The sequence below is a fragment of the Chiloscyllium punctatum genome, chromosome 43 (genome assembly GCF_047496795.1).
Source record: "Chiloscyllium punctatum isolate Juve2018m chromosome 43, sChiPun1.3, whole genome shotgun sequence".
Taxonomy (NCBI): domain Eukaryota; kingdom Metazoa; phylum Chordata; class Chondrichthyes; order Orectolobiformes; family Hemiscylliidae; genus Chiloscyllium; species Chiloscyllium punctatum.
In genome coordinates, this window is record NC_092781.1 from 23,703,189 (window position 1) to 23,729,448 (window position 26,260).

The window sequence follows — 26,260 nt, forward strand, 5'->3', positions numbered from 1 at the left end:
CTCATTCAATCATTGAAACAAACCGGACTTGTTCATTTAATGAGTAGAGATTCTCTCATTCAACTTAACGTATTGACTCTATTAAACACTGTGTTGTCATACATTCAATGAACCAAACAGCACACATCATTCCATGAAACCAACTGCACGTGTTCAGCCAAGGAATGGAGCTTCTCTCGTTCATTCCATGCGTTAGGCTCAACTCACTTATTGAAAGAATGAGTCCATTCATTCATTGAAACAACCTGCAGACATTCATTCAATATAAATTAAATGTTATGCCTTGATGCAACGAATCAAAGAAAATTCAGACATTTCGTATATCAAACTGCACTCACTCATTCAATGACGCGAAAACTGCCCGTGTTCATTCATTGACTAGAGCTTCTCTTAGAAAAGTCAAGATTACGACTTTTACGCATATATTCAATGCATTGCTGAAGCTAACTGCACTCCTTCATTCAATGAAACGAACTGCACTCATTCATTCCATGAAACGAACTTAAATTGTTCAGTAAATCAATGGAGATTATCTCATTCATTCCGTGCCTCAAGTTTGTCTCATTCATTCAGAGAATCAAACTGCATTCATTCATTGAAGCAAACTACAAACATTCATTCAATTAACCAAATGTTATGCATTGTTTCAATAAACCAAACTAAACTCAGGCATTTAATGAATCAAACTGCATTCATTCATTCAACGAAACAAACTGCCAGTGTTCATACAACGAGGACAGGTTTACTCATTTATTCAATATTACGAGCTTAACGCAATCTGTCTATTAAAATTTGCTTTGTCATTCATTCAATGAAACAAACAACACACATCATTCCATGAATCTAACTGCACATATTCCATGCCTCAAACTGGCCTCATTCATTCCGAGAGTAAATCTAAATTCATTCATTCATGGAAATAAATTACTGTCATTCATTGAATAAATCAAATGTTATAAAAGGATTGAGTGAATCAAACAAACCTCATCAACTGCACTCATTCATTCAATGATACCATCTTTCTGTGTTGATTCATTGAGTAGAGCTTCGCTCATAAAATTCTACATCACAACTTGCACGCATTCGTTCAATTCATTGCTGAAGCTAACTGCACTCCTGCATTCAATGAAAGGAACTGCACTCATTCATTCCATGAAACGAACTGAATTTGTTCAGTCAATGAGTGGAGCTTATCTCATTCATTCCATGCCTCAAGTTTGTCTCATTCATTCAGAGAATCGAACTGCATTCATTCATTGAAGCAAACTACGAACATTCATTCAATAAAACCAGTTATGCATTGATTCAATGAACCAAACTAAACTCAGGCATTTAATAAAGCAAACTGCATTCATTCCTTCAAAGAAACAAACTGTCAGTGTTCATACAATATGGACAGGTTTACTCATTCATTCAATATTACGAGCTTAACGCAATCTCGGTATTAAACACTACGTTGTCATTTATTCAATCAAACAAACAGCACATATCATTCCATGTCTCTAACTGTACATATTCCATGCCTCAAACTTAACTCATTCATTCAGAGAGTCAAACTAAATTCATTCATTCACGGAAACAAATTACTGTCATTCATTCAATAAGACAAATGTTATACGTGGATTGAATGAATCAAACAAAACTGAGACATTTAATATGTCGACTGCACTCATTCATTCAATGATACTAACTTTCCGTGTTCATTCATTGAGTAGAGCTTCGCTCATAAAATTCTGCATCACAACTTGCACGCATTCATTCAATTCATTGCTGAAGCAAATTGCACTCCTCATTCAATGAAACAAACTGCACTCATCATTCCATGAAACTTACTCAATATCTTCAGTCAATGAGTGGAGCTTATCTCATTGAGTCCATGCCCAAGTTTGTCTAATTAATTCAGAGAATCAAACTGCATTCGTTTAATCATTGAAGCAAACTATAAACATTCATTCAATATAACAAATGTTATGCATTGAATCCTTGGATCCAACTAAACTCAGACATTTAATGAATCAAACAACTTCAATCAATTCAACGAAACAAACTGCCAGTGTTCATTCAACGCGCAGAGTTTTACTCATTCATTCAATATTACGAGCAAAACGCAATCAATCAATTAAACACTGCTTTGTCATTCATTCAATGTAACCAACAGCACACATCATTCCATGAAACTAACTGTACTTATCCCATGCCTCAAGCTTACCTTATTAATTCAGAGAATCAAACTGAATTCATTCATTCATGGAAACAAATTACTGTCCTTCATTCAATAAATCAAATGTTATGCATTGAGCCAATGAATCAAACAAAACTCAGACATTTCATCTTACAAACTGCCCTCATTCATTCAATCAAGGAAACTGCCTGTGTTCATTTCATATGCAGAGCTTCTTTCATTTAATGAAACGAAATGCACTCATTCATTCAATGAACGTGATAATTCCTTGAGTAGACCTTCTCTCATTCATTTCATACCTCATTCATACTGAGAATTAAATTGCATTCATTCATTAAAACAAACTAGAGTTCTTCAGTCCATAAACGAAATTGAATCAATCAATCCAACTAATCTCAGATATTGTTTGAAACAACCTACCTGTAATAATTCAATGAGTAGAGATTCTCTCATTCATTCAATGTCTCAAGTTTAAATGATTCATTCAGATAATCGAACCACAGTCATTCAATCATTGAATCAATCTTCAGTCATATTATCAATGCATTAATATTCATTCAATGAAAATACTAAACTCAGACATTTAATGATTCAAACTGTACTCATTCAATCATTGAAACAAACCGGACTTGTTCATTTAATGAGTAGAGATTCTCTCATTCAACTTAACGTATTGACTCTATTAAACACTGTGTTGTCATACATTCAATGAACCAAACAGCACACATCATTCCATGAAACCAACTGCACGTGTTCAGCCAAGGAATGGAGCTTCTCTCGTTCATTCCATGCGTTAGGCTCAACTCACTTATTGAAAGAATGAGTCCATTCATTCATTGAAACAACCTGCAGACATTCATTCAATATAAATTAAATGTTATGCCTTGATGCAACGAATCAAAGAAAATTCAGACATTTCGTATATCAAACTGCACTCACTCATTCAATGACGCAAAAACTGCCCGTGTTCATTCATTGACTAGAGCTTCTCTTAGAAAAGTCAAGATTACGACTTTTACGCATATATTCAATGCATTGCTGAAGCTAACTGCACGCCTTCATTCAATGAAACGAACTGCACTCATTCATTCCATGAAACGAACTTAAATTGTTCAGTAAATCAATGGAGATTATCTCATTCATTCCGTGCCTCAAGTTTGTCTCATTCATTCAGAGAATCAAACTGCATTCATTCATTGAAGCAAACTACAAACATTCATTCAATTAACCAAATGTTATGCATTGTTTCAATAAACCAAACTAAACTCAGGCATTTAATGAATCATACTGCATTCATTCATTCAACGAAACAAACTGCCAGTGTTCATACAACGAGGACAGGTTTACTCATTTATTCAATATTACGAGCTTAACGCAATCTGTCTATTAAAATTTGCTTTGTCATTCATTCAATGAAACAAACAACACACATCATTCCATGAATCTAACTGCACATATTCCATGCCTCAAACTGGCCTCATTCATTCCGAGAGTAAATCTAAATTCATTCATTCATGGAAATAAATTACTGTCATTCATTGAATAAATCAAATGTTATAAAAGGATTGAGTGAATCAAACAAACCTCATCAACTGCACTCATTCATTCAATGATACCATCTTTCTGTGTTGATTCATTGAGTAGAGCTTCGCTCATAAAATTCTACATCACAACTTGCACGCATTCGTTCAATTCATTGCTGAAGCTAACTGCACTCCTGCATTCAATGAAAGGAACTGCACTCATTCATTCCATGAAACGAACTGAATTTGTTCAGTCAATGAGTGGAGCTTATCTCATTCATTCCATGCCTCAAGTTTGTCTCATTCATTCAGAGAATCGAACTGCATTCATTCATTGAAGCAAACTACAAACATTCATTCAATAAAACCAGTTATGCATTGATTCAATGAACCAAACTAAACTCAGGCATTTAATAAAGCAAACTGCATTCATTCCTTCAAAGAAACAAACTGTCAGTGTTCATACAATATGGACAGGTTTACTCATTCATTCAATATTACGAGCTTAACGCAATCTCGGTATTAAACACTACGTTGTCATTTATTCAATCAAACAAACAGCACATATCATTCCATGTCTCTAACTGTACATTAACCATGCCTCAAACTTAACTCATTCATTCAGAGAGTCAAACTAAATTCATTCATTCACGGAAACAAATTACTGTCATTCATTCAATAAGACAAATGTTATACGTGGATTGAATGAATCAAACAAAACTGAGACATTTAATATGTCGACTGCACTCATTCATTCAATGATACTAACTTTCCGTGTTCATTCATTGAGTAGAGCTTCGCTCATAAAATTCTGCATCACAACTTGCACGCATTCATTCAATTCATTGCTGAAGCAAATTGCACTCCTCATTCAATGAAACAAACTGCACTCATCATTCCATGAAACTTACTCAATATCTTCAGTCAATGAGTGGAGCTTATCTCATTGAGTCCATGCCCAAGTTTGTCTAATTAATTCAGAGAATCAAACTGCATTCGTTTAATCATTGAAGCAAACTATAAACATTCATTCAATATAACAAATGTTATGCATTGAATCCTTGGATCAAACTAAACTCAGACATTTAATGAATCAAACAACTTCAATCAATTCAACGAAACAAACTGCCAGTGTTCATTCAACGCGCAGAGTTTTACTCATTCATTCAACATTACGAGCAAAACGCAATCAATCAATTAAACACTGCTTTGTCATTCATTCAATGTAACCAACAGCACACATCATTCCATGAAACTAACTGTACTTATCCCATGCCTCAAGCTTACCTTATTAATTCAGAGAATCAAACTGAATTCATTCATTCATGGAAACAAATTACTGTCCTTCATTCAATAAATCAAATGTTATGCATTGAGCCAATGAATCAAACGAAACTCAGACATTTCATCTTACAAACTGCCCTCATTCATTCAATCAAGGAAACTGCCTGTGTTCATTTCATATGCAGAGCTTCTTTCATTTAATGAAACAAAATGCACTCATTCATTCAATGAACGTGATAATTCCTTGAGTAGACCTTCTCTCATTCATTTCATACCTCATTCATACTGAGAATTAAATTGCATTCATTCATTAAAACAAACTAGAGTTCTTCAGTCCATAAACGAAAATGAATCCATCAATCCAACTAATCTCAGATATTGTTTGAAACAACCTACCTGTAATAATTCAATGAGTAGAGATTCTCTCATTCATTCAATGTCTCAAGTTTAAATGATTCATTCAGATAATCGAACCACAGTCATTCAATCATTGAATCAATCTTCAGTCATATTATCAATGAATCAATTGCATTCATTCAATGAAAATACTAAACTCAGACATTTAATGATTCAAACTGTACTCATTCAATCATTGAAACAAACCGGACTTGTTCATTTAATGAGTAGAGATTCTCTCATTCAACTTAACCTATTGGCTCTATTAAACACTGTGTTGTCATACATTCAATGAACCAAACAGCACACATCATTCCATGAAACCAACTGCACGTGTTCAGCCAAGGAATGGAGCTTCTCTCGTTCATTCCATGCGTTAGGCTCAACTCACTTATTGAAAGAATGAGTCCATTCATTCATTGAAACAAACTGCAGACATTCATTCAATATAAATTAAATGTTATGCCTTGATGCAACGAATCAAAGAAAATTCAGACATTTCATATATCAAACTGCAGTCACTCATTCAATGACGCAAAAACTGCCCGTGTTCATTCATTGACTAGAGCTTCTCTTAGAAAAGTCAAGATTACGACTTTTACGCATATATTCAATGCATTGCTGAAGCTAATTGCACTCCTTCATTCAATGAAACGAACTGCACTCATTCATTCCATGAAACGAACTTAAATTGTTCAGTAAATCAATGGAGCTTATCTCATTCATTCCATGCCTCAAGTTTGTCTCATTCATTCAGAGAATCAACCTGCATTCATTCATTGAAGCAAACTACAAACATTTATTCAATAAAACCAGTTATGCATTGATTCAATGAACCAAACTAAACTCAGGCATTTAATAAAGCAAACTGCATTCATTCCTTCAAAGAAACTAACTGTCAGTGTTCATACAATATGGACAGGTTTACTCATTCATTCAATATTACGAGCTTAACGCAATCTCTGTATTAAACACTACGTTGTCATTTATTCAATCAAACAAACAGCACATATCATTCCATGTCTCTAACTGTACATATTCCATGCCTCAAACTTAACTCATTCGTTCAGAGAGTCAAACTAAATTCATTCATTCACGGAAACAAATTACTGTCATTCATTCAATAAGACAAATGTTATACGTGGATTGAATGAATCAAACAAAACTGAGAAATTTAATATGTCGACTGCACTCATTCATTCAATGATACTAACTTTCCGTGTTCATTCATTGAGTAGAGCTTCGCTCATAAAATTCTGCATCACAACTTGTACGCAATCATTCAATTCATTGCTGAAGCAAATTGCACTCCTCATTCAATGAAACAAACTGCACTCATCATTCCATGAAACTTACTCAATATCTTCAGTCAATGAGTGGAGCTTATCTCATTGAGTCCATGCCCAAGTTTGTCTAATTAATTCAGAGAATCAAACTGCATTCGTTTAATCATTGAAGCAAACTATAAACATTCATTCAATATAACAAATGTTATGCATTGAATCCTTGGATCCAACTAAACTCAGACATTTAATGAATCAAACAACTTCAATCAATTCAACGAAACAAACTGCCAGTGTTCATTCAACGCGCAGAGTTTTACTCATTCATTCAATATTACGAGCAAAACGCAATCAATCAATTAAACACTGCTTTGTCATTCATTCAATGTAACCAACAGCACACATCATTCCATGAAACTAACTGTACTTATCCCATGCCTCAAGCTTACCTTATTAATTCAGAGAATCAAACTGAATTCATTCATTCATGGAAACAAATTACTGTCCTTCATTCAATAAATCAAATGTTATGCATTGAGCCAATGAATCAAACAAAACTCAGACATTTCATCTTACAAACTGCCCTCATTCATTCAATCAAGGAAACTGCCTGTGTTCATTTCATATGCAGAGCTTCTTTCATTTAATGAAACGAAATGCACTCATTCATTCAATGAACGTGATAATTCCTTGAGTAGACCTTCTCTCATTCATTTCATACCTCATTCATACTGAGAATTAAATTGCATTCATTCATTAAAACAAACTAGAGTTCTTCAGTCCATAAACGAAATTGAATCAATCAATCCAACTAATCTCAGATATTGTTTGAAACAACCTACCTGTAATAATTCAATGAGTAGAGATTCTCTCATTCATTCAATGTCTCAAGTTTAAATGATTCATTCAGATAATCGAACCACAGTCATTCAATCATTGAATCAATCTTCAGTCATATTATCAATGCATTAATATTCATTCAATGAAAATACTAAACTCAGACATTTAATGATTCAAACTGTACTCATTCAATCATTGAAACAAACCGGACTTGTTCATTTAATGAGTAGAGATTCTCTCATTCAACTTAACGTATTGACTCTATTAAACACTGTGTTGTCATACATTCAATGAACCAAACAGCACACATCATTCCATGAAACCAACTGCACGTGTTCAGCCAAGGAATGGAGCTTCTCTCGTTCATTCCATGCGTTAGGCTCAACTCACTTATTGAAAGAATGAGTCCATTCATTCATTGAAACAACCTGCAGACATTCATTCAATATAAATTAAATGTTATGCCTTGATGCAACGAATCAAAGAAAATTCAGACATTTCGTATATCAAACTGCACTCACTCATTCAATGACGCGAAAACTGCCCGTGTTCATTCATTGACTAGAGCTTCTCTTAGAAAAGTCAAGATTACGACTTTTACGCATATATTCAATGCATTGCTGAAGCTAACTGCACTCCTTCATTCAATGAAACGAACTGCACTCATTCATTCCATGAAACGAACTTAAATTGTTCAGTAAATCAATGGAGATTATCTCATTCATTCCGTGCCTCAAGTTTGTCTCATTCATTCAGAGAATCAAACTGCATTCATTCATTGAAGCAAACTACAAACATTCATTCAATTAACCAAATGTTATGCATTGTTTCAATAAACCAAACTAAACTCAGGCATTTAATGAATCAAACTGCATTCATTCATTCAACGAAACAAACTGCCAGTGTTCATACAACGAGGACAGGTTTACTCATTTATTCAATATTACGAGCTTAACGCAATCTGTCTATTAAAATTTGCTTTGTCATTCATTCAATGAAACAAACAACACACATCATTCCATGAATCTAACTGCACATATTCCATGCCTCAAACTGGCCTCATTCATTCCGAGAGTAAATCTAAATTCATTCATTCATGGAAATAAATTACTGTCATTCATTGAATAAATCAAATGTTATAAAAGGATTGAGTGAATCAAACAAACCTCATCAACTGCACTCATTCATTCAATGATACCATCTTTCTGTGTTGATTCATTGAGTAGAGCTTCGCTCATAAAATTCTACATCACAACTTGCACGCATTCGTTCAATTCATTGCTGAAGCTAACTGCACTCCTGCATTCAATGAAAGGAACTGCACTCATTCATTCCATGAAACGAACTGAATTTGTTCAGTCAATGAGTGGAGCTTATCTCATTCATTCCATGCCTCAAGTTTGTCTCATTCATTCAGAGAATCGAACTGCATTCATTCATTGAAGCAAACTACGAACATTCATTCAATAAAACCAGTTATGCATTGATTCAATGAACCAAACTAAACTCAGGCATTTAATAAAGCAAACTGCATTCATTCCTTCAAAGAAACAAACTGTCAGTGTTCATACAATATGGACAGGTTTACTCATTCATTCAATATTACGAGCTTAACGCAATCTCGGTATTAAACACTACGTTGTCATTTATTCAATCAAACAAACAGCACATATCATTCCATGTCTCTAACTGTACATATTCCATGCCTCAAACTTAACTCATTCATTCAGAGAGTCAAACTAAATTCATTCATTCACGGAAACAAATTACTGTCATTCATTCAATAAGACAAATGTTATACGTGGATTGAATGAATCAAACAAAACTGAGAAATTTAATATGTCGACTGCACTCATTCATTCAATGATACTAACTTTCCGTGTTCATTCATTGAGTAGAGCTTCGCTCATAAAATTCTGCATCACAACTTGTACGCATTCATTCAATTCATTGCTGAAGCAAATTGCACTCCTCATTCAATGAAACAAACTGCACTCATCATTCCATGAAACTTACTCAATATCTTCAGTCAATGAGTGGAGCTTATCTCATTGAGTCCATGCCCAAGTTTGTCTAATTAATTCAGAGAATCAAACTGCATTCGTTTAATCATTGAAGCAAACTATAAACATTCATTCAATATAACAAATGTTATGCATTGAATCCTTGGATCCAACTAAACTCAGACATTTAATGAATCAAACAACTTCAATCAATTCAACGAAACAAACTGCCAGTGTTCATTCAACGCGCAGAGTTTTACTCATTCATTCAATATTACGAGCAAAACGCAATCAATCAATTAAACACTGCTTTGTCATTCATTCAATGTAACCAACAGCACACATCATTCCATGAAACTAACTGTACTTATCCCATGCCTCAAGCTTACCTTATTAATTCAGAGAATCAAACTGAATTCATTCATTCATGGAAACAAATTACTGTCCTTCATTCAATAAATCAAATGTTATGCATTGAGCCAATGAATCAAACAAAACTCAGACATTTCATCTTACAAACTGCCCTCATTCATTCAATCAAGGAAACTGCCTGTGTTCATTTCATATGCAGAGCTTCTTTCATTTAATGAAACGAAATGCACTCATTCATTCAATGAACGTGATAATTCCTTGAGTAGACCTTCTCTCATTCATTTCATACCTCATTCATACTGAGAATTAAATTGCATTCATTCATTAAAACAAACTAGAGTTCTTCAGTCCATAAACGAAATTGAATCAATCAATCCAACTAATCTCAGATATTGTTTGAAACAACCTACCTGTAATAATTCAATGAGTAGAGATTCTCTCATTCATTCAATGTCTCAAGTTTAAATGATTCATTCAGATAATCGAACCACAGTCATTCAATCATTGAATCAATCTTCAGTCATATTATCAATGCATTAATATTCATTCAATGAAAATACTAAACTCAGACATTTAATGATTCAAACTGTACTCATTCAATCATTGAAACAAACCGGACTTGTTCATTTAATGAGTAGAGATTCTCTCATTCAACTTAACGTATTGACTCTATTAAACACTGTGTTGTCATACATTCAATGAACCAAACAGCACACATCATTCCATGAAACCAACTGCACGTGTTCAGCCAAGGAATGGAGCTTCTCTCGTTCATTCCATGCGTTAGGCTCAACTCACTTATTGAAAGAATGAGTCCATTCATTCATTGAAACAACCTGCAGACATTCATTCAATATAAATTAAATGTTATGCCTTGATGCAACGAATCAAAGAAAATTCAGACATTTCGTATATCAAACTGCACTCACTCATTCAATGACGCAAAAACTGCCCGTGTTCATTCATTGACTAGAGCTTCTCTTAGAAAAGTCAAGATTACGACTTTTACGCATATATTCAATGCATTGCTGAAGCTAACTGCACGCCTTCATTCAATGAAACGAACTGCACTCATTCATTCCATGAAACGAACTTAAATTGTTCAGTAAATCAATGGAGATTATCTCATTCATTCCGTGCCTCAAGTTTGTCTCATTCATTCAGAGAATCAAACTGCATTCATTCATTGAAGCAAACTACAAACATTCATTCAATTAACCAAATGTTATGCATTGTTTCAATAAACCAAACTAAACTCAGGCATTTAATGAATCAAACTGCATTCATTCATTCAACGAAACAAACTGCCAGTGTTCATACAACGAGGACAGGTTTACTCATTTATTCAATATTACGAGCTTAACGCAATCTGTCTATTAAAATTTGCTTTGTCATTCATTCAATGAAACAAACAACACACATCATTCCATGAATCTAACTGCACATATTCCATGCCTCAAACTGGCCTCATTCATTCCGAGAGTAAATCTAAATTCATTCATTCATGGAAATAAATTACTGTCATTCATTGAATAAATCAAATGTTATAAAAGGATTGAGTGAATCAAACAAACCTCATCAACTGCACTCATTCATTCAATGATACCATCTTTCTGTGTTGATTCATTGAGTAGAGCTTCGCTCATAAAATTCTACATCACAACTTGCACGCATTCGTTCAATTCATTGCTGAAGCTAACTGCACTCCTGCATTCAATGAAAGGAACTGCACTCATTCATTCCATGAAACGAACTGAATTTGTTCAGTCAATGAGTGGAGCTTATCTCATTCATTCCATGCCTCAAGTTTGTCTCATTCATTCAGAGAATCGAACTGCATTCATTCATTGAAGCAAACTACAAACATTCATTCAATAAAACCAGTTATGCATTGATTCAATGAACCAAACTAAACTCAGGCATTTAATAAAGCAAACTGCATTCATTCCTTCAAAGAAACAAACTGTCAGTGTTCATACAATATGGACAGGTTTACTCATTCATTCAATATTACGAGCTTAACGCAATCTCGGTATTAAACACTACGTTGTCATTTATTCAATCAAACAAACAGCACATATCATTCCATGTCTCTAACTGTACATTAACCATGCCTCAAACTTAACTCATTCATTCAGAGAGTCAAACTAAATTCATTCATTCACGGAAACAAATTACTGTCATTCATTCAATAAGACAAATGTTATACGTGGATTGAATGAATCAAACAAAACTGAGACATTTAATATGTCGACTGCACTCATTCATTCAATGATACTAACTTTCCGTGTTCATTCATTGAGTAGAGCTTCGCTCATAAAATTCTGCATCACAACTTGCACGCATTCATTCAATTCATTGCTGAAGCAAATTGCACTCCTCATTCAATGAAACAAACTGCACTCATCATTCCATGAAACTTACTCAATATCTTCAGTCAATGAGTGGAGCTTATCTCATTGAGTCCATGCCCAAGTTTGTCTAATTAATTCAGAGAATCAAACTGCATTCGTTTAATCATTGAAGCAAACTATAAACATTCATTCAATATAACAAATGTTATGCATTGAATCCTTGGATCAAACTAAACTCAGACATTTAATGAATCAAACAACTTCAATCAATTCAACGAAACAAACTGCCAGTGTTCATTCAACGCGCAGAGTTTTACTCATTCATTCAACATTACGAGCAAAACGCAATCAATCAATTAAACACTGCTTTGTCATTCATTCAATGTAACCAACAGCACACATCATTCCATGAAACTAACTGTACTTATCCCATGCCTCAAGCTTACCTTATTAATTCAGAGAATCAAACTGAATTCATTCATTCATGGAAACAAATTACTGTCCTTCATTCAATAAATCAAATGTTATGCATTGAGCCAATGAATCAAACGAAACTCAGACATTTCATCTTACAAACTGCCCTCATTCATTCAATCAAGGAAACTGCCTGTGTTCATTTCATATGCAGAGCTTCTTTCATTTCATGAAACAAAATGCACTCATTCATTCAATGAACGTGATAATTCCTTGAGTAGACCTTCTCTCATTCATTTCATACCTCATTCATACTGAGAATTAAATTGCATTCATTCATTAAAACAAACTAGAGTTCTTCAGTCCATAAACGAAAATGAATCCATCAATCCAACTAATCTCAGATATTGTTTGAAACAACCTACCTGTAATAATTCAATGAGTAGAGATTCTCTCATTCATTCAATGTCTCAAGTTTAAATGATTCATTCAGATAATCGAACCACAGTCATTCAATCATTGAATCAATCTTCAGTCATATTATCAATGAATCAATTGCATTCATTCAATGAAAATACTAAACTCAGACATTTAATGATTCAAACTGTACTCATTCAATCATTGAAACAAACCGGACTTGTTCATTTAATGAGTAGAGATTCTCTCATTCAACTTAACGTATTGGCTCTATTAAACACTGTGTTGTCATACATTCAATGAACCAAACAGCACACATCATTCCATGAAACCAACTGCACGTGTTCAGCCAAGGAATGGAGCTTCTCTCGTTCATTCCATGCGTTAGGCTCAACTCACTTATTGAAAGAATGAGTCCATTCATTCATTGAAACAAACTGCAGACATTCATTCAATATAAATTAAATGTTATGCCTTGATGCAACGAATCAAAGAAAATTCAGACATTTCATATATCAAACTGCAGTCACTCATTCAATGACGCAAAAACTGCCCGTGTTCATTCATTGACTAGAGCTTCTCTTAGAAAAGTCAAGATTACGACTTTTACGCATATATTCAATGCATTGCTGAAGCTAATTGCACTCCTTCATTCAATGAAACGAACTGCACTCATTCATTCCATGAAACGAACTTAAATTGTTCAGTAAATCAATGGAGCTTATCTCATTCATTCCATGCCTCAAGTTTGTCTCATTCATTCAGAGAATCAACCTGCATTCATTCATTGAAGCAAACTACAAACATTTATTCAATAAAACCAGTTATGCATTGATTCAATGAACCAAACTAAACTCAGGCATTTAATAAAGCAAACTGCATTCATTCCTTCAAAGAAACTAACTGTCAGTGTTCATACAATATGGACAGGTTTACTCATTCATTCAATATTACGAGCTTAACGCAATCTCTGTATTAAACACTACGTTGTCATTTATTCAATCAAACAAACAGCACATATCATTCCATGTCTCTAACTGTACATATTCCATGCCTCAAACTTAACTCATTCGTTCAGAGAGTCAAACTAAATTCATTCATTCACGGAAACAAATTACTGTCATTCATTCAATAAGACAAATGTTATACGTGGATTGAATGAATCAAACAAAACTGAGAAATTTAATATGTCGACTGCACTCATTCATTCAATGATACTAACTTTCCGTGTTCATTCATTGAGTAGAGCTTCGCTCATAAAATTCTGCATCACAACTTGTACGCATTCATTCAATTCATTGCTGAAGCAAATTGCACTCCTCATTCAATGAAACAAACTGCACTCATCATTCCATGAAACTTACTCAATATCTTCAGTCAATGAGTGGAGCTTATCTCATTGAGTCCATGCCCAAGTTTGTCTAATTAATTCAGAGAATCAAACTGCATTCGTTTAATCATTGAAGCAAACTATAAACATTCATTCAATATAACAAATGTTATGCATTGAATCCTTGGATCCAACTAAACTCAGACATTTAATGAATCAAACAACTTCAATCAATTCAACGAAACAAACTGCCAGTGTTCATTCAACGCGCAGAGTTTTACTCATTCATTCAATATTACGAGCAAAACGCAATCAATCAATTAAACACTGCTTTGTCATTCATTCAATGTAACCAACAGCACACATCATTCCATGAAACTAACTGTACTTATCCCATGCCTCAAGCTTACCTTATTAATTCAGAGAATCAAACTGAATTCATTCATTCATGGAAACAAATTACTGTCCTTCATTCAATAAATCAAATGTTATGCATTGAGCCAATGAATCAAACAAAACTCAGACATTTCATCTTACAAACTGCCCTCATTCATTCAATCAAGGAAACTGCCTGTGTTCATTTCATATGCAGAGCTTCTTTCATTTAATGAAACGAAATGCACTCATTCATTCAATGAACGTGATAATTCCTTGAGTAGACCTTCTCTCATTCATTTCATACCTCATTCATACTGAGAATTAAATTGCATTCATTCATTAAAACAAACTAGAGTTCTTCAGTCCATAAACGAAATTGAATCAATCAATCCAACTAATCTCAGATATTGTTTGAAACAACCTACCTGTAATAATTCAATGAGTAGAGATTCTCTCATTCATTCAATGTCTCAAGTTTAAATGATTCATTCAGATAATCGAACCACAGTCATTCAATCATTGAATCAATCTTCAGTCATATTATCAATGCATTAATATTCATTCAATGAAAATACTAAACTCAGACATTTAATGATTCAAACTGTACTCATTCAATCATTGAAACAAACCGGACTTGTTCATTTAATGAGTAGAGATTCTCTCATTCAACTTAACGTATTGACTCTATTAAACACTGTGTTGTCATACATTCAATGAACCAAACAGCACACATCATTCCATGAAACCAACTGCACGTGTTCAGCCAAGGAATGGAGCTTCTCTCGTTCATTCCATGCGTTAGGCTCAACTCACTTATTGAAAGAATGAGTCCATTCATTCATTGAAACAACCTGCAGACATTCATTCAATATAAATTAAATGTTATGCCTTGATGCAACGAATCAAAGAAAATTCAGACATTTCGTATATCAAACTGCACTCACTCATTCAATGACGCAAAAACTGCCCGTGTTCATTCATTGACTAGAGCTTCTCTTAGAAAAGTCAAGATTACGACTTTTACGCATATATTCAATGCATTGCTGAAGCTAACTGCACTCCTTCATTCAATGAAACGAACTGCACTCATTCATTCCATGAAACGAACTTAAATTGTTCAGTAAATCAATGGAGATTATCTCATTCATTCCGTGCCTCAAGTTTGTCTCATTCATTCAGAGAATCAAACTGCATTCATTCATTGAAGCAAACTACAAACATTCATTCAATTAACCAAATGTTATGCATTGTTTCAATAAACCAAACTAAACTCAGGCATTTAATGAATCAAACTGCATTCATTCATTCAACGAAACAAACTGCCAGTGTTCATACAACGAGGACAGGTTTACTCATTCATTCAATATTACGAGATTAACGCAATCTCTGTATTAAACACTACGTTGTCATTTATTCAATCAAACAAACAGCACATATCATTCCATGTCTCTAACTGTACATATTCCATGCCTCAAACTTAACTCATTCATTCAGAGAGTCAAACTAAATTCATTCATTCACGGAAACAAATTACTGTCATTCATTCAATAAGACAAATGTTATACGTGGATTGAATGAATCAAAGAAAACTGAGACATTTAATATGTCGACTGCACTCATTCATTCAATGATACTAACTTTCCGTGTTCATTCATTGAGTAGAGCTTCGCTCATAAAATTTTGCATCACAACTTGCACGCATTCATTCAATTCATTGCTGAAGCAAATTGCACTCCTCATTCAATGAAACAAACTGCACTCATCATTCCATGAAACTTACTCAATATCTTCAGTCAATGAGTGGAGCTTATCTCATTGAGTACATGCCCAAGTTTGTCTAATTAATTCAGAGAATCAAACTGCATTCGTTTAATCATTGAAGCAAACTATAAACATTCATTCAATATAACAAATGTTATGCATTGAATCCATAGATCAAACTAAACTCAGACATTTAATGAATCAAACTGCTTCAATCAATTCAACGAAACAAACTGCCAGTGTTCATTCAACGCGCAGAGTTTTACTCATTCATTCAACATTACGAGCAAAACGCAATCAATCAATTAAACACTGCTTTGTCATTCATTCAATGTAACCAACAGCACACATCATTCCATGAAACTAACTGTACTTATCCCATGCCTCAAGCTTACCTTATTAATTCAGAGAATCAAACTGAATTCATTCATTCATGGAAACAAATTACTGTCCTTCATTCAATTAATGAAATGTTATGCATTGAGCCAATGAATCAAACAAAACTCAGACATTTCATCTTACAAACTGCCCTCATTCATTCAATCAAGGAACTTGCCTGTGTTCATTTCATATGCAGAGCTTCTTTCATTTAATGAAACGAAATGCACTCATTCATTCAATGAACGTGATAATTCCTTGAGTAGACCTTCTCTCATTCATTTCAAACGTCATTCATACAGACAATTAAATTGCATTCATTCATTAAAACAAACTAGAGTTCTTCAGTCCATAAACGAAATTGAATCCATCAATCCAACTAATCTCAGATATTGTTTGAAACAACCTTCCTGTAATAATTCAATGAGTAGAGATTCTCTCATTCATTCAATGTCTCAAGTTTAAATGATTCATTCAGATAATCGAACCACAGTCATTCAATCATTGAATCAATCTTCAGTCATATTATCAATGAATCAATTGCATTCATTCAATGAAAATACTAAACTCAGACATTTAATGATTCAAACTGTACTCATTCAATCATTGAAACAAACCGGACTTGTTCATTTAATGAGTAGAGATTCTCTCATTCAACTTAACATATTGACTCTATTAAACACTGTGTTGTCATACATTCAATGAACCAAACAGCACACATCATTCCATGAAATCAACTGCACGTGTTCAGCCAAGGAATGGAGCTTCTCTCGTTCATTCCATGCGTTAGGCTCAACTCACTTATTGAAAGAATGAGTCCATTCATTCATTGAAACAACCTGCAGACATTCATTCAATATAAATTAAATGTTATGCCTTGATGCAACGAATCAAAGAAAATTCAGACATTTCGTATATCAAATTGCACTCACTCATTCAATGACGCAAAAACTGCCCGTGTTCATTCATTGACTAGAGCTTCTCTTAGAAAAGTCAAGATTACGACTTTTACGCATATATTCAATGCATTGCTGAAGCTAACTGCACTCCTTCATTCAATGAAACGAACTGCACTCATTCATTCCATGAAACGAACTTAAATTGTTCAGTAAATCAATGGAGATTATCTCATTCATTCCGTGCCTCAAGTTTGTCTCATTCATTCAGAGAATCAAACTGCATTCATTCATTGAAGCAAACTACAAACATTCATTCAATTAACCAAATGTTATGCATTGTTTCAATAAACCAAACTAAACTCAGGCATTTAATGAATCAAACTGCATTCATTCATTCAACGAAACAAACTGCCAGTGTTCATACAACGAGGACAGGTTTACTTATTTATTCAATATTACGAGCTTAACGCAATCTGTCTATTAAAATTTGATTTGTCATTCATTCAATGAAACAAACAACACACATCATTCCATGAATCTAACTGCACATATTCCATGCCTCAAACTGGCCTCATTCATTCCGAGAGTAAATCTAAATTCATTCATTCATGGAAATAAATTACTGTCATTCATTGAATAAATCAAATGTTATAAAAGGATTGAGTGAATCAAACAAACCTCATCAACTGCACTCATTCATTCAATGATACCATCTTTCTGTGTTGATTCATTGAGTAGAGCTTCGCTCATAAAATTCTACATCACAACTTGCACGCATTCGTTCAATTCATTGCTGAAGCTAACTGCACTCCTGCATTCAATGAAAGGAACTGCACTCATTCATTCCATGAAACGAACTGAATTTGTTCAGTCAATGAGTGGAGCTTATCTCATTCATTCCATGCCTCAAGTTTGTCTCATTCATTCAGAGAATCGAACTGCATTCATTCATTGAAGCAAACTACAAACATTCATTCAATAAAACCAGTTATGCATTGATTCAATGAACCAAACTAAACTCAGGCATTTAATAAAGCAAACTGCATTCATTCCTTCAAAGAAACAAACTGTCAGTGTTCATACAATATGGACAGGTTTACTCATTCATTCAATATTACGAGCTTAACGCAATCTCGGTATTAAACACTACGTTGTCATTTATTCAATCAAACAAACAGCACATATCATTCCATGTCTCTAACTGTACATTAACCATGCCTCAAACTTAACTCATTCATTCAGAGAGTCAAACTAAATTCATTCATTCACGGAAACAAATTACTGTCATTCATTCAATAAGACAAATGTTATACGTGGATTGAATGAATCAAACAAAACTGAGACATTTAATATGTCGACTGCACTCATTCATTCAATGATACTAACTTTCCGTGTTCATTCATTGAGTAGAGCTTCGCTCATAAAATTCTGCATCACAACTTGCACGCATTCATTCAATTCATTGCTGTAGCAAATTGCACTCCTCAGTCAATGAAACAAACTGCACTCATCATTCCATGAAACCTACTGAATGTCTTCAGTCAATGAGTGGAGCTTATCTCATTGAGTCCATGCCCAAGTTTGTCTAATTAATTCAGAGAATCAAACTGCATTCGTTTAATCATTGAAGCAAACTATAAACATTCATTCAATATAACAAATGTTATGCATTGAATCCTTGGATCCAACTAAACTCAGACATTTAATGAATCAAACAACTTCAATCAATTCAACGAAACAAACTGCCAGTGTTCATTCAACGCGCAGAGTTTTACTCATTCATTCAACATTACGAGCAAAACGCAATCAATCAATTAAACACTGCTTTGTCATTCATTCAATGTAACCAACAGCACACATCATTCCATGAAACTAACTGTACTTATCCCATGCCTCAAGCTTACCTTATTAATTCAGAGAATCAAACTGAATTCATTCATTCATGGAAACAAATTACTGTCCTTCATTCAATAAATCAAATGTTATGCATTGAGCCAATGAATCAAACAAAACTCAGACATTTCATCTTACAAACTGCCCTCATTCATTCAATCAAGGAAACTGCCTGTGTTCATTTCATATGCAGAGCTTCTTTCATTTCATGAAACGAAATGCACTCATTCATTCAATGAACGTGATAATTCCTTGAGTAGACCTTCTCTCATTCATTTCATACCTCATTCATACTGAGAATTAAATTGCATTCATTCATTAAAACAAACTAGAGTTCTTCAGTCCATAAACGAAATTGAATCCATCAATCCAACTAATCTCAGATATTGTTTGAAACAACCTACCTGTAATAATTCAATGAGTAGAGATTCTCTCATTCATTCAATGTCTCAAGTTTAAATGATTCATTCAGATAATCGAACCACAGTCATTCAATCATTGAATCAATCTTCAGTCATATTATCAATGAATCAATTGCATTCATTCAATGAAAATACTAAACTCAGACATTTAATGATTCAAACTGTACTCATTCAATCATTGAAACAAACCGGACTTGTTCATTTAATGAGTAGAGATTCTCTCATTCAACTTAACGTATTGGCTCTATTAAACACTGTGTTGTCATACATTCAATGAACCAAACAGCACACATCATTCCATGAAACCAACTGCACGTGTTCAGCCAAGGAATGGAGCTTCTCTCGTTCATTCCATGCGTTAGGCTCAACTCACTTATTGAAAGAATGAGTCCATTCATTCATTGAAACAAACTGCAGACATTCATTCAATATAAATTAAATGTTATGCCTTGATGCAACGAATCAAAGAAAATTCAGACATTTCATATATCAAACTGCACTCACTCATTCAATGACGCAAAAACTGCCCGTGCTCATTCATTGACTAGAGCTTCTCTTAGAAAAGTCAAGATTACGACTTTTACGCATATATTCAATGCATTGCTGAAGCTAATTGCACTCCTTCATTCAATGAAACGAACTGCACTCATTCATTCCATGAAACGAACTTAAATTGTTCAGTAAATCAATGGAGCTTATCTCATTCATTCCGTGCCTCAAGTTTGTCTCATTCATTCAGAGAATCAACCTGCATTCATTCATTGAAGCAAACTACAAACATTTATTCAATAAAACCAGTTATGCATTGATTCAATGAACCAAACTAAACTCAGGCATTTAATAAAGCAAACTGCATTCATTCCTTCAAAGAAACTAACTGTCAGTGTTCATACAATATGGACAGGTTTACTCATTCATTCAATATTACGAGCTTAACGCAATCTCTGTATTAAACACTACGTTGTCATTTATTCAATCAAACAAACAGCACATATCATTCCATGTCTCTAACTGTACATATTCCATGCCTCAAACTTAACTCATTCGTTCAGAGAGTCAAACTAAATTCATTCATTCACGGAAACAAATTACTGTCATTCATTCAATAAGACAAATGTTATACGTGGATTGAATGAATCAAACAAAACTGAGAAATTTAATATGTCGACTGCACTCATTCATTCAATGATACTAACTTTCCGTGTTCATTCATTGAGTAGAGCTTCGCTCATAAAATTCTGCATCACAACTTGTACGCATTCATTCAATTCATTGCTGAAGCAAATTGCACTCCTCATTCAATGAAACAAACTGCACTCATCATTCCATGAAACTTACTCAATATCTTCAGTCAATGAGTGGAGCTTATCTCATTGAGTCCATGCCCAAGTTTGTCTAATTAATTCAGAGAATCAAACTGCATTCGTTTAATCATTGAAGCAAACTATAAACATTCATTCAATATAACAAATGTTATGCATTGAATCCTTGGATCCAACTAAACTCAGACATTTAATGAATCAAACAACTTCAATCAATTCAACGAAACAAACTGCCAGTGTTCATTCAACGCGCAGAGTTTTACTCATTCATTCAATATTACGAGCAAAACGCAATCAATCAATTAAACACTGCTTTGTCATTCATTCAATGTAACCAACAGCACACATCATTCCATGAAACTAACTGTACTTATCCCATGCCTCAAGCTTACCTATTAATTCAGAGAATCAAACTGAATTCATTCATTCATGGAAACAAATTACTGTCCTTCATTCAATAAATCAAATGTTATGCATTGAGCCAATGAATCAAACAAAACTCAGACATTTCATCTTACAAACTGCCCTCATTCATTCAATCAAGGAAACTGCCTGTGTTCATTTCATATGCAGAGCTTCTTTCATTTAATGAAACGAAATGCACTCATTCATTCAATGAACGTGATAATTCCTTGAGTAGACCTTCTCTCATTCATTTCATACCTCATTCATACTGAGAATTAAATTGCATTCATTCATTAAAACAAACTAGAGTTCTTCAGTCCATAAACGAAATTGAATCAATCAATCCAACTAATCTCAGATATTGTTTGAAACAACCTACCTGTAGAGATTCTCTCATTCATTCAATGTCTCAAGTTTAAATGATTCATTCAGATAATCGAACCACAGTCATTCAATCATTGAATCAATCTTCAGTCATATTATCAATGCATTAATATTCATTCAATGAAAATACTAAACTCAGACATTTAATGATTCAAACTGTACTCATTCAATCATTGAAACAAACCGGACTTGTTCATTTAATGAGTAGAGATTCTCTCATTCAACTTAACGTATTGACTCTATTAAACACTGTGTTGTCATACATTCAATGAACCAAACAGCACACATCATTCCATGAAACCAACTGCACGTGTTCAGCCAAGGAATGGAGCTTCTCTCGTTCATTCCATGCGTTAGGCTCAACTCACTTATTGAAAGAATGAGTCCATTCATTCATTGAAACAACCTGCAGACATTCATTCAATATAAATTAAATGTTATGCCTTGATGCAACGAATCAAAGAAAATTCAGACATTTCATATATCAAACTGCACTCACTCATTCAATGACGCAAAAACTGCCCGTGTTCATTCATTGACTAGAGCTTCTCTTAGAAAAGTCAAGATTACGACTTTTAAGCAGAAATTCAATGCATTGCTGAAGCTAACTGCACTCCTTCATTCAATGAAACGAACTGCACTCATTCATTCCATGAAACGAACTTAAATTGTTCAGTAAATCAATGGAGCTTATCTCATTCATTCCGTGCCTCAAGTTTGTCTCATTCATTCAGAGAATCAAACTGCATTCATTCATTGAAGCAAACTACAACATTCATTCAATAAACCAAATGTTATGCATTGTTTCAATAAACCAAACTAAACTCAGGCATTTAATGAATCAAACTGCATTCATTCATTCAACGAAACAAACTGCCAGTGTTCATACAACGTGGACAGGTTTACTCATTTATTCAATATTACGAGCTTAACGCAATCTGTCTATTAAACTTTGCTTTGAAATTCATTCAATGAAACAAACAACACACATCATTCCATGAATCTAACTGCACATATTCCATGCCTTAAACTGGCCTCATTCATTCCGAGAGTAAATCTAAATTCATTCATTCATGGAAATAAATTACTGTCATTCATTGAATAAATCAAATGTTATAAAAGGATTGAGTGAATCAAACAAACCTCATCAACTGCACTCATTTATTCAATGATACCATCTTTCTGTATTGATTCATTGAGTAGAGCTTCGCTCATAAAATTCTACATCACAACTTGCACGCATTCGTTCAATTCATTGCTGAAGCTAACTGCACTCCTGCATTCAATGAAAGGAACTGCACTCATTCATTCCATGAAACGAACTGAATTTGTTCAGTCAATGAGTGGAGCTTATCTCATTCATTCCATGCCTCAAGTTTGTCTCATTCATTCAGAGAATCAAACTGCATTCATTCATTGAAGCAAACTAAAAACATTCATTCAATAAAACCAGTTATGCATTGATTCAATGAACCAAACTAAACTCAGGCATTTAATAAAGCAAACTGCATTCATTTCTTCAAGGAAACAAACTGTCAGTGTTCATACAATATGGACAGGTTTACTCATTCATTCAATATTACGAGCTTAACGCAATCTCTGTATTAAACACTACGTTGTCATTTATTCAATCAAACAAACAGCACATATCATTCCATGTCTCTAACTGTACATTAACCATGCCTCAAACTTAACTCATTCATTCAGAGAGTCAAACTAAATTCATTCATTCACGGAAACAAATTACTGTCATTCATTCAATAAGACAAATGTTATGCATTGAGCCAATGAATCAAACAAAACTCAGACATTTCATCTTACAAACTGCCCTCATTCATTCAATCAAGGAAACTGCCTGTGTTCATTTCATATGCAGAGCTTCTTTCATTTAATGAAACGAAATGCACTCATTCATTCAATGAACGTGATAATTCCTTGAGTAGACCTTCTCTCATTCATTTCATACCTCATTCATACTGAGAATTAAATTGCATTCATTCATTAAAACAAACTAGAGTTCTTCAGTCCATAAACGAAATTGAATCCATCAATCCAACTAATCTCAGATATTGTTTGAAACAACCTACCTGTAATAATTCAATGAGTAGAGATTCTCTCATTCATTCAATGTGTCAAGTTTAAATGATTCATTCAGATAATCGAACCACAGTCATTCAATCATTGAATCAATCTTCAGTCATATTATCAATGAATCAATTGCATTCATTCAATGAAAATACTAAACTCAGACATTTAATGATTCAAACTGTACTCATTCAATCATTGAAACAAACCGGACTTGTTCATTTAATGAGTAGAGATTCTCTCATTCAACTTAACGTATTGGCTCTATTAAACACTGTGTTGTCATACATTCAATGAACCAAACAGCACACATCATTCCATGAAACCAACTGCACGTGTTCAGCCAAGGAATGGAGCTTCTCTCGTTCATTCCATGCGTTAGGCTCAACTCACTTATTGAAAGAATGAGTCCATTCATTCATTGAAACAAACTGCAGACATTCATTCAATATAAATTAAATGTTATGCCTTGATGCAACGAATCAAAGAAAATTCAGACATTTCGTATATCAAACTGCACTCACTCATTCAATGACGCAAAAACTGCCCGTGTTCATTCATTGACTAGAGCTTCTCTTAGAAAAGTCAAGATTACGACTTTTACGCATATATTCAATGCATTGCTGAAGCTAATTGCACTCCTTCATTCAATGAAACGAACTGCACTCATTCATTCCATGAAACGAACTTAAATTGTTCAGTAAATCAATGGAGCTTATCTCATTCATTCCATGCCTCAAGTTTGTCTCATTCATTCAGAGAATCAACCTGCATTCATTCATTGAAGCAAACTACAAACATTTATTCAATAAAACCAGTTATGCATTGATTCAATGAACCAAACTAAACTCAGGCATTTAATAAAGCAAACTGCATTCATTCCTTCAAAGAAACTAACTGTCAGTGTTCATACAATATGGACAGGTTTACTCATTCATTCAATATTACGAGCTTAACGCAATCTCTGTATTAAACACTACGTTGTCATTTATTCAATCAAACAAACAGCACATATCATTCCATGTCTCTAACTGTACATATTCCATGCCTCAAACTTAACTCATTCATTCAGAGAGTCAAACTAAATTCATTCATTCACGGAAACAAATTACTGTCATTCATTCAATAAGACAAATGTTATACGTGGATTGAATGAATCAAACAAAACTGAGAAATTTAATATGTCGACTGCACTCATTCATTCAATGATACTAACTTTCCGTGTTCATTCATTGAGTAGAGCTTCGCTCATAAAATTCTGCATCACAACTTGTACGCATTCATTCAATTCATTGCTGAAGCAAATTGCACTCCTCATTCAATGAAACAAACTGCACTCATCATTCCATGAAACTTACTCAATATCTTCAGTCAATGAGTGGAGCTTATCTCATTGAGTCCATGCCCAAGTTTGTCTAATTAATTCAGAGAATCAAACTGCATTCGTTTAATCATTGAAGCAAACTATAAACATTCATTCAATATAACAAATGTTATGCATTGAATCCTTGGATCCAACTAAACTCAGACATTTAATGAATCAAACAACTTCAATCAATTCAACGAAACAAACTGCCAGTGTTCATTCAACGCGCAGAGTTTTACTCATTCATTCAATATTACGAGCAAAACGCAATCAATCAATTAAACACTGCTTTGTCATTCATTCAATGTAACCAACAGCACACATCATTCCATGAAACTAACTGTACTTATCCCATGCCTCAAGCTTACCTTATTAATTCAGAGAATCAAACTGAATTCATTCATTCATGGAAACAAATTACTGTCCTTCATTCAATAAATCAAATGTTATGCATTGAGCCAATGAATCAAACAAAACTCAGACATTTCATCTTACAAACTGCCCTCATTCATTCAATCAAGGAAACTGCCTGTGTTCATTTCATATGCAGAGCTTCTTTCATTTAATGA